This window comes from Acomys minous (genome assembly GCF_964271855.1).
Source record: "Acomys minous genome assembly, chromosome: 16".
Classification (NCBI taxonomy): domain Eukaryota; kingdom Metazoa; phylum Chordata; class Mammalia; order Rodentia; family Muridae; genus Acomys; species Acomys minous.
The window spans coordinates 169,097-179,067 of record NC_140498.1 but is presented as its reverse complement, the minus strand read 5'-3'; positions in this window follow the sequence as shown (position 1 = coordinate 179,067).

The window sequence follows — 9,971 nt, the reverse complement described above, 5'->3', positions numbered from 1 at the left end:
GGATCTCTGTGAGTTCGAGGTCAGCCTGGTCTACAAAGTGAGTCCAGTCAAGGATACACAGAGAAACTTTGTCTTGAAAACAAACAAGCAAGCAAGGAAAAAACAAGACAACAACAACAAAACAAAACAACCAACAACAACAACAAAAAAGAAGTTGAACCAGGAACAGTTGAGTAACTGTAAGATGAACCAGGAACAGATGCACTCAACTGTGAGAAGAAAATATCAAGGCTAGGAAAAGGGCTGCCACAAAGCACTAGGCCAAAGGATGTCTGGAATTCACACAAGACTAGAAATAGTCTATTGAAAAGCTCTTGTCACCCATCAATCACTGAATAGAGTCCTCAGAAAGATCACACATTAGTAGCAGAGTTAATTAATCTCAAAATAAAGTCTGCCCACCATAATAAGCTTCAAAGGAAGCCTGAGTGGGGCAAGGTTATCCACAAGTGTCTCACTGCATGCCAGAACAAACCAACTGTAAGCTCAATTTCCTTAACAATTATACTGTATTATGAACTTACTAAGCGAGCATACCTCCCTTATAACCCGACTAGCCTAAATAAGAGGAAAAGGAGAGTAAGAAAAACAAGAGTGAAACCTGGGTGCCAGTTCCTAGGAACGATTCTCTTGGCATAGTCAACAGGATTTCAGCAGACCAGCAATTCCACAAAAGTTACTGCTGGAACCTGGAGCAACCAAAGTCTTGAAGCCTTCCCTGGAGCAGTTCTCTCTAGGAGCGCCTCGAAGTGGAGTGATGAACAGCCATACAATACCAAGTCCCACAAAACTCCAGCTCATATATATATATCCTTTCAGTCTGTTCAGGATGTTTTTCAGGCGGAAACAACCAAGCTCCTCCGTGGAGTGGTTCAACTTCTAAGGGGTAAACATCCTGCTCTCTCACATCTAAGCGGTAAACATCCTGCTCTCTTCCCCATCCCACACTTGAGATCAAAACAAAATCAGGTTTATCTCCCCTACGCCCAACACTCTACAAAGGAATATATCAAAACAGAGCATTCAATAACATAAATTCACAGCATCTAGTACCCAGTTAAAACTCACCAGGTGGGCTGATGGTGTAGCTCCATTGGTACAGCACTTGCTTAGTATGCACAAAACCCTGCATTATGGGCTGGAGAGACTGAGAGTAGTTAAGAGTACTGTTTTCTCTCACAGAGGACTCAGATTCAAGTCCCAGGACTCACATGGGGGCTCATGACCATCTGTACCTCCAGTACTAGGGGATCTGATGCCTACTTCTGGCCTCTCTAGGCATTAGGTACATACCAGCAGGCAAAAGCACCCACACTCAAATACATTTTAGAGTCCTGCACTAATTCAATTTCTACTTCATCATTGTAGGGGCACATGTCTGTAATGCCAAGAAGCAGAAGCAGGATGATTAGAAAGAAGTTAAAGGTTATTCTTGGCTACATTGTGAGTTCGATACCATCCTGAGATAAAAGAGACCCTGCCTCAAAAGAAAAAAAAAGAAGGAAAGGAAAGGAACCAAACTGAACCACACATACAAAGAAGAAAAAGTTTGCCTATTGCCTGGAAAAATACAATCAACAGGGTTAAGAGATGGTTCAGCAGCTAAGAGTACTTGCTGCCCTTGCAGAGGGCCTGAGATCAGATCCTAGGACCCACACTGGGAAGCTAACAAACATTTGTCACTCCATCTTCAGGAGGCCCAATGCCCTCTTCTGGCCTCTGCAGGCACCTACATACATGTGCATAAACGCATGCATGTACAGACACACACATAAATAAAATAAAATAAATAAAATAAAACATGCCTTTAAAAACATGTTTCTAGTCTCTTTTGGTTTTTTTAGTTTTTGAGACAGGGTTTCTCTGTGTAGCCTTGGCTGTCCTGGACTCACTTTGTAGACCAGGCTGGCCTCGAACTCCCAGTGATCCCCCTGCCTCTGCCTCCTGAGTGCTGGGATTAAAGGTGTGTGCCACCATGCCCGGCCCCTTTTTTTTTTTTTTTTTAAGATTTATTTATTTATTTATACAGTATTCTGCCTGCATGTGTGCCTGTATGACAGAAGAGGGCACCAGATCTCATTATAGATGGTCATGAGGCACCATGTGGTTGCTGGAAATTGAACTCAAGACCTTTGGAAGAATAGCCAATGCTCTTAACCTCTGAGCCATCTCTCCAGCCCCCATGTTCCTAGTCAACCAGAGAAACTACCCAGTCCCTGCTTCATTAAAAACCAGTTGACTGTGAGTGAGAGCCTGTTTCTGTATTCTGTTGCGTTCTATTGTCATCTGTCTACATGCACGTGGCAAACACACGTTATTGCTTACTAAAACTTTGTAGTAAGTCTTAAAAAGTGGATAGCTTTGGTCTTATCACATATTTATTTTGCAAAAACATTTGGCACTAGATTTTAGAATCAGATTGTCAATTTTTAAGAAAGTCAGCCTAAACCAGGTGTGGTGCCACACATCTGTAATCCCAGCACTTTGGGTGGGCAGAGGCGGATCTCTGTGGGTTCAAGGGTTGCCAGGACAACCAAGGCTACACAGAGAAACCTGTCTCAAAAAGATAAAAAAAAGAAACAAAGCCTACTCACATGAATTTTATCAAGATAATGAGACCCTGCTGATAATATTGAGTTTCAAGATCCACGAACATGGTATATCTCTCCATTCAGTTGTTTTTTGTTTGTTTGGTCTTTCAAGACAGGGTTCTCTATATAGCTTTGGCTGTCCTGGACTCACTTTGGAGAACAGGCTGGCTTCAAACTCACAGACATTCAAATGTCTCTGCCTCCCAAGTGCTAAACTAGGATTACAAGTGTGCACCCAATGGTGCCACCATGCCCAGCCTGTAAAAGACTTTTTATCTAATAATGGTTTTGATAATAAAATGAAGAATGTTGCCTGATTGAAAACTAATACCCCTGAAATCTGTCGGGGGTAGAAATGTGCTTGAATCCTATAAAAACAACTTGAGCCAGGACTCAAGAACAAGAGTAGAGCCATATTAAAGCCTCCCCAAGAGCGCTACCTGGAGGCAAAGCAGCCACTTATATCCAGAGAACCCTGAATACCAAATCCACATGAAGGCTGAGGCATCCTAGAAAAACTCACTGAAGAGTCTGCTACACACACACAGCTGCTATGCACCCCTTCCTCCTCCTGCCAGTTTCACCTCTACGAGAAATAAAAGCCACCAAATAAGGAGTGAAGAGAATACAAGAACAGATACATAAACTCCCTCCCTCTTCTCCCCTCCATACACACACACACACAAACACACACACACACTTTCCATAACCTGTTGCCTGCTCAAACAGAACAAGGAGTTGCAAAGAATGTGTGTGTGTGTGTGTGTGTGTGTGTGTGTGTGTGTGTGTGTGTGTGTACAGTAATCACAAGTTTGGGGAAACTTGGAAAGTGTCTTAGTGTATTGTTTTTAAATTATTATTATTTCTTTTCCTTGTGTTTTTTTTTCTTCATATTTTACTGTAGTAAATATGCACAGCCCAAAACGTACTGTTCTAACCTCACAAGAGTCCTAGAGAGCCCAGGGCACTGCTGCCCTTGAGGTCTTTGTCCTCTTCAAGCAGACATGTAAATTCTCTTTCTCTTCTTCCCTTTCTGGGTTGTGGCCTTGCATGAAGTACTGTAGGAGGCCTTCTCTTGACAGGAAGCTCCAAGTTCCACCCAAACCAAGCCTCCCTGTGTGCCGCTGCCATCTTGTGGTCAATTTTTATATGGTTTAGCACCCAATTTCTAGAACTTTCACCTCTCAGCAGGATAAAAGAGGAAGAAAAGGCCTTGTTGCTGTCAGGGAGACCATGGAGGAAGCAGTGAAAACCATACTGCTATACTTCAGATCTAAAAGAAAGAAGATTTGAGCCAGGCACCGTAGTACACCTGTGAGCCCAGCTGGGAAAGCTGAGGCAAAAGATCATAAGCTCAAGGCCAGCCTATGCTAACATAGTGAGATCCTTTCTCCAAAGAATAGAAGGACTTGACAGTTGGGTCAGTGGTAAAAACATACTGCTTTTACAGAGGACCTGAGCTCAGTTCCCAGCACCCATGATGGGTCTCTCTCTAACACACACCTTCAGGAAACAAACCAGGACAGGGCAGGACAATGCCCTTGCTTCCATGGTGAAATTCTCAATGACCTCTACCTCCTATATGTGTATATATTCGTGTGTGTATGAAATTGTGAAAGAATTCTTTTTAATTGCCAGGTATGGTACTTCACATCTATAATCCCAGTATTCAGGGCTGGAGAGGTGGCTCAGCATTTAAGAGCACTGACTGTTCTTCCAGAGGATCGGGGTTTAATTCCCAGCACCCATATGGCAGCTTCCAACTGTCTGTAACTCCAAAATCTGACACCCTCATGCAGACATACATGAAGGCAAAACACCAATGCACATAAAATAAAAGTAAATAAATTATAATCCCAACCTTCAGTAAGATTGCAAATCCCAGGCCACTGTGGGCCACATGGACAGTTCAAGGCTAGCCTGAACTAAAAAGTGAGCCCCGTTTCAAAATGAAGGAAAACAAATTGTCAGCCCCCCTCTCCACCTGGATGCCTTCTTTTAAAAAGGTGTGTGTGTGTGTGACTGTTTTGCCCATACATGCATATGTGCACTGTGTATGTGCCTGAGCATGACTTCTCAGGAGTTAGTGTAGGAGAGATAAACCTGTTTTTGTTTTGATCCCAAGTGTGGGGTGGGGAAGAAAACAGGATGTTTACCACTTAGATGTGAGAGAGCAGGATGTTCTTCCACTTAGAAGTCAAAGTACTTCATAGGGGAGCTTGGTGAAAAACGTCCTTCAACAGTCTGAGAGGAGATATATATATACCCAAAACAGGAGGCTTTTCGGTGGGACTTGGTTTTTGGCTGTTTATCACTCCACTTTAAGACACTCCTAAAGAGGACTGCTCCAGGGAAGGCTTCAAGGCTTCAGGTTCCAGCAGCAACTTTGGTGGGTTTGCTAGTCTGCTGAAATCCTGCTGACTACACCAGGAGAGTCGTTCCTAGGAACTCACACCCAGGTTTCATTCTTGTTTTCCTTAATCTCCTTCTCCTCTTATTTAGGCTAGTTGGCTTATAAGGGAGGTAGGCTCATTTAATAAGTTCACAATAAAGTATAATTGTTAAGAAAATTGAGCCTACAAGTTACAGGTAGTTGTGAGACACCAGGTGGATGCTAGGAACTGAACCCAGGTTTTCTGCAAGAACAGGAAATGCCCTTAACTTTGGAGCCCACTGACAGGGTCTCTCTACAATAGCCCTGGCTGTCCTGGAACTCACTATGTAGATCAGGTTGGCCTCAAACTCACAGAGATCTGCCTGCCTCTGCTTCCCAGTGCTGGGGTCAAAAGTGTAAGCTACCAAAGTTGGCTAGTTGGAGAGTTTTCAGACAAGAGTTTACTATGTAGCCCAGGCTAGCCTTGAGCTCACAGCCTTCCGATTTCAACCTCTGGAGTGTTGGAATGACAAGCATGTGCAAAACGTAGGGAGAAAGGTATAGAAGCATCATTTATTTGGCTGTCTAATTGTCATCTTGGGAACTCACTGCCTCCTCCTGCTAACAGCCTAGTCCTGGAAACGTCTAGTTTCTGTACAACCTAATCTAGGCCTAGAATGCTTTCAGCCTCTGAGCTTACTGAGCTCATCCTTTCTAGTTCTTTCTGAACTCTGGCTGACTGATTCAACTCAGCTATTCTGGCTCCAACTCTTCTCCTAGTTGACTGATTCAACCTAGCTTCTCTCAGTTTCTCACTGATCAGCTCTGCTTGGCCTTAAACTAACTGTAGCAATCTGTTCTGATCTTCTGGCTCCTTCTCATTCTGTCTTCACCTGTGTCTAGTTTGTTCTCTCTTCCACCTCTCTCTCTGTAAAACTTTCCCGGTAAAAACTGTCTCTAAATTCCATGAACTGAACTGCCACGAACTCCACACTACACCGCCTCTCTGCTCACTCTCAACCAAACTGCCTGAACAGCACTGACTACAACTCAGAGATCTGCATGCCTCTGTGCACAACCACACCTGGACCTAAGCTTTTCTTTGCTGAAACCAGGCAGGCTTTGAACTCAGAGATCTGCTTGCCTCTGTCTCCTGGGATTAAAGGTGTGTTTGTATTCCAGTCAGATCACACAGACCTAGAAGGTCTTTGGATGTGATCTCTTGTCAAAGCAGCCGTGTTCTGAATTAAAAGTCTTCTACAGAAAGGGTTTGGTGTTTGTTTGTTTGTTTATTGTTTAGTACTTAGAATGGAACTCAGGGCCTTGCGCATGTGAGGCAGTACACCCAGCTTGTTTTTGTTTTCCTTTGTCTGAGACACATACTCTCAGACAATACAGACTGGCCTTGAAGATTAGAATAGATTGCTAGAGCCTACTTTCTTTCTTTCTTTCTGTTGGGGACGATAGGCCATATGACCAATGTTCAGCCATCTTGTTCAAGTCTGCACCTTTAAGTCTCTGTCTTTCCCAGAGCTTACCTTTCACCAAAAACTAGCCGACCCTGTTGTGAGTCAGCAGCTAAAGACAGATAGGGATGGAGTGACCCTGTTGTGAATCAACAGTTAGATTAAAGCTAGATAAAGACAAAGCAAGATGCCCTGCATAGCAGGACGTCATGACCCTGCCTGGAATTCCCTATGTTTTGAGAAAACCCCACAACTGCGTTGCTATAGCGATAGGCTTCCCTGCCTTCTGACTATAAAAGCTGCTGCCTGACTAATAAAGTTGAGAGCTTGATCAATCAGACTTGCTCTCCTTCCTTGTGTCTTGCATTTCTCAACAGGTGGCCTCCCTCCCGAGTTTTAGTCAAACCCAGCAGGTCGGGGCATATTTCTCTCTTTGTTTTTGTTTGTTTGGTTAGTTTTTGGCTTTCTGTTTTGGTTTGGTTTTTGGATTTTTGGTTTGGTTTGGTTTGGGTTGGGTTTTGGGGTTTTTTTGAGTCAGGGTTTCTCTATGTAGCCTTAGCTGTCCTGGAACTCATTCTGTAGACCAGGCTGGCCTCAAACTCAGCAATCCGCCAGCCTCTACCTCCCAAGTGCTGTAATTACAGGCATGTGCCACCACACCCGGCTTTTTTTCTTTCCTTTGGGTATATCTGTATGAGTTACAGTTGGTGCATGTGCCCTCAGAGGCCCAAAGAGAAGAGTGTTGCTCCCCTGGAGCTGGAGTTGCTGGCAGTTATGAAATGCCTGGTGTAGGTGCTGGGAATTGAACTCAGGTTCTCTGCAAGAGCAGTGTATGTTCTTGGCTGCTCTTAACTGCTGAACCTTAGTTTCTCATAAGAGTCTCACTAAGCAGCCAAGGCCAGCTTTGATCTTACAATTCTCTTGCCAGAACCTCCTGAGTGCTGAGATTGCAGGCATGTGGGACTACAGCCAGCACCTGTTTTTGTTTGTTTGTTTGTTTTGTTTTTCGAGACAGGATTTCTCTGTGTAGCCTTGGCTGTCCTAGACTCGCTTTGTAGACCAGGCTAGCCTCGAACTCACAGCGATCCACCTGCCTCTGCCTCCCGAGTGCTGGGATTAAAGGTGTGCGCCACCACGTCCAGCTACCAGCACTTGTTTTAAAAGAAAGTTTTAATGCGTATCAGTGTTTTGCTTGCCTGTAAGCATGTGCACCACCACATACATTCCTCATGCCCACTTTCCAGCCATTAAAGTGCTGGAAATTGAACCCACATAATCTACAAGAGCAGAAAGTGATCTTAATTACTGAACCATCACTCTAGCCCCTGTTCCTACTGTTTTAAAAATTAACTTATGCTTGGCCATAAATTATAGGTATAGATTTATAAAGACACGATGTTGCAAGCCTTTAATCCCAGCACTCTGGAGGCAGAGGCAGGTGGATCTTTGTGTGTAGATCAGTGTGGCTGACAAAGTGATTTCCAGGATTACACAGAGAAACCATGTCTCTTTATTCTTTATTTTTGCCAGGCAAGATGTCACACACTTTTAGTCCCAGCACTTGGGAGGCAGAGGCAGTCCAGGCATCTCTGAGTTTGAGGCCAGCCTGGTCTACATAACATGTTCCAAGACAGCCAGAGCTACCATGACTCAAAAAAACAAAACAAAACAAACAACAACAACAAAAACACAGTAACAACAATGAAATGACAATTATTTTTATTGATAAGATACATACAAAATATATCAATGAAGTATCATGATGTTTTCATATGTGTGTACATCATACAATGTTTAAAAGAAGGTAAAAAATCATTTTCTCAAACATTTGTCATGAAGACGTTCAAATCCTAGTTTTAAAATGCAGTGGTAACCAGGTATGGTGGCACACGCCTTTAGTCCCAGCACTTGGGAGGCAGAGGCAGGCGGATCGCTGTGTGAGTTCAAGGCCAGCCTGGTCTACAAAGTGAGTCCAGGACAGCCAAGGCTACATAGAAAAACCCTGTCTCAAACATGCCCCCCCCCCCAAAAAAGAAAGAAAATGCTTGAGGCTTTCACTGAAACACAAACTACATACAGCAAAACATACATAATTGTGCCACTTGATTCCAGTTCACAATGGGCACACCCACATGAATACACATCAGCTGTGAGCCCAGAAAGCTGACAATCAGGGGAAAGTCTCTTCTTGGGCAAAAATGTGACAGATAAGAAGCTATCAATAAGCCGGGCGTGGTGGCACATGCCTTTGATTCCAGCACTCAGGAGGCAAAGGCAGGTGGGTCTCTGAGTTCAAGGCCAGCCTGGTCTACAGAGTGAGTTTCAAGACAGCCAGGGTTACACAGAGAAACCCTGTCTCCTCGAGAAACCAAAAGAGAAAGAGAAAGAGAAAGAAAGAAGCAAAGAAAGAAGGAAGGAGGGGGGAAGGAAGGAAAGAACCTCTGTAACAAATATAATGTCTAAGAAAAGTTCAAGGCTCTTCTTTTTTTGTTTTTATTTAGTTTTGTGTTTGTTTGTTTTTGAGACAGGTTTTCTCTGTGTAGCCTTTGCTGTTTGTTTGTTTGTCTGTTTGAGACAGGGCTTCTCTGTGTAGCCTTGGCTGTCCTAGACTTACTTTGTAGACCAGGTTGGCCTTGAACTCACATAAATCCTCCTATCTATGCCTCCCGAGTGCTGGGATTAAAGGTGTGCGCCACCATGGCCACCTGGGACCTGCTTTCTTATGACATTTGGATATTAACTTTTCATTTTGTCATCCACAGTCATTCAAGACAGGGTTTCTCTGTGTCACCCTAGCTGTCCTGGACTCACTCTGTAGACCAGGCTGGCCTAGAACTCCAAAGTGCTAGGATTAGAGGTGTGCAAGGCCACATCCAGCACAGTCATTAGCATTTTGATATTAGACTTAATTAAGCTAGGCGCCTGATGCATGCCTATAATTGAAGCCCTGGGAAGGTGAAGGCAGGAGGGTTAGAAGTTCAATGCCGTACTTTCTCAGCTACACAGTGAGTCTGAGGGCAGCCTGGGCTACATGAAACCCTGTCTCAAAAAACAAAAACAAAAAACAAAAAAACAAAACAAAAATAAAAGGGCTACTGAGATGGCTTGGTGGGTAAAATGCCCGTTGTCAAGCCTGACCACTAAAGTTTGGTCCCCGGATCCAGATGATAGGAGAAAGCCAACTGCCACAAACTGTCCTCTGACTTTCAGATGTATCCCATGACACTCAAGTGCCACACACCATACACATACAAATACACACAAAAGAAAGACAGGTAATTTAAAAAAAAATTAAAGGCAGGCGTAGGAACACACACCTTTAATCCCAGCACCCAGGAAGCAAAGGCAGACAGACTTCTGTGAGTTCGAGGTCAACTTAGGCTGTATAATAAGACCCTGTCTCAAACAAATAAAAACTCAAGAACTCAAAAAACCTTTTAATGTAATAAACATTAGTAATAGTTAAAAAAAAAAAAAGATAAGAGGGCCAGGTGTGGTGGCCTACACCTTTAATGCCAGCACTGAGAAGCAGAGGCAGGA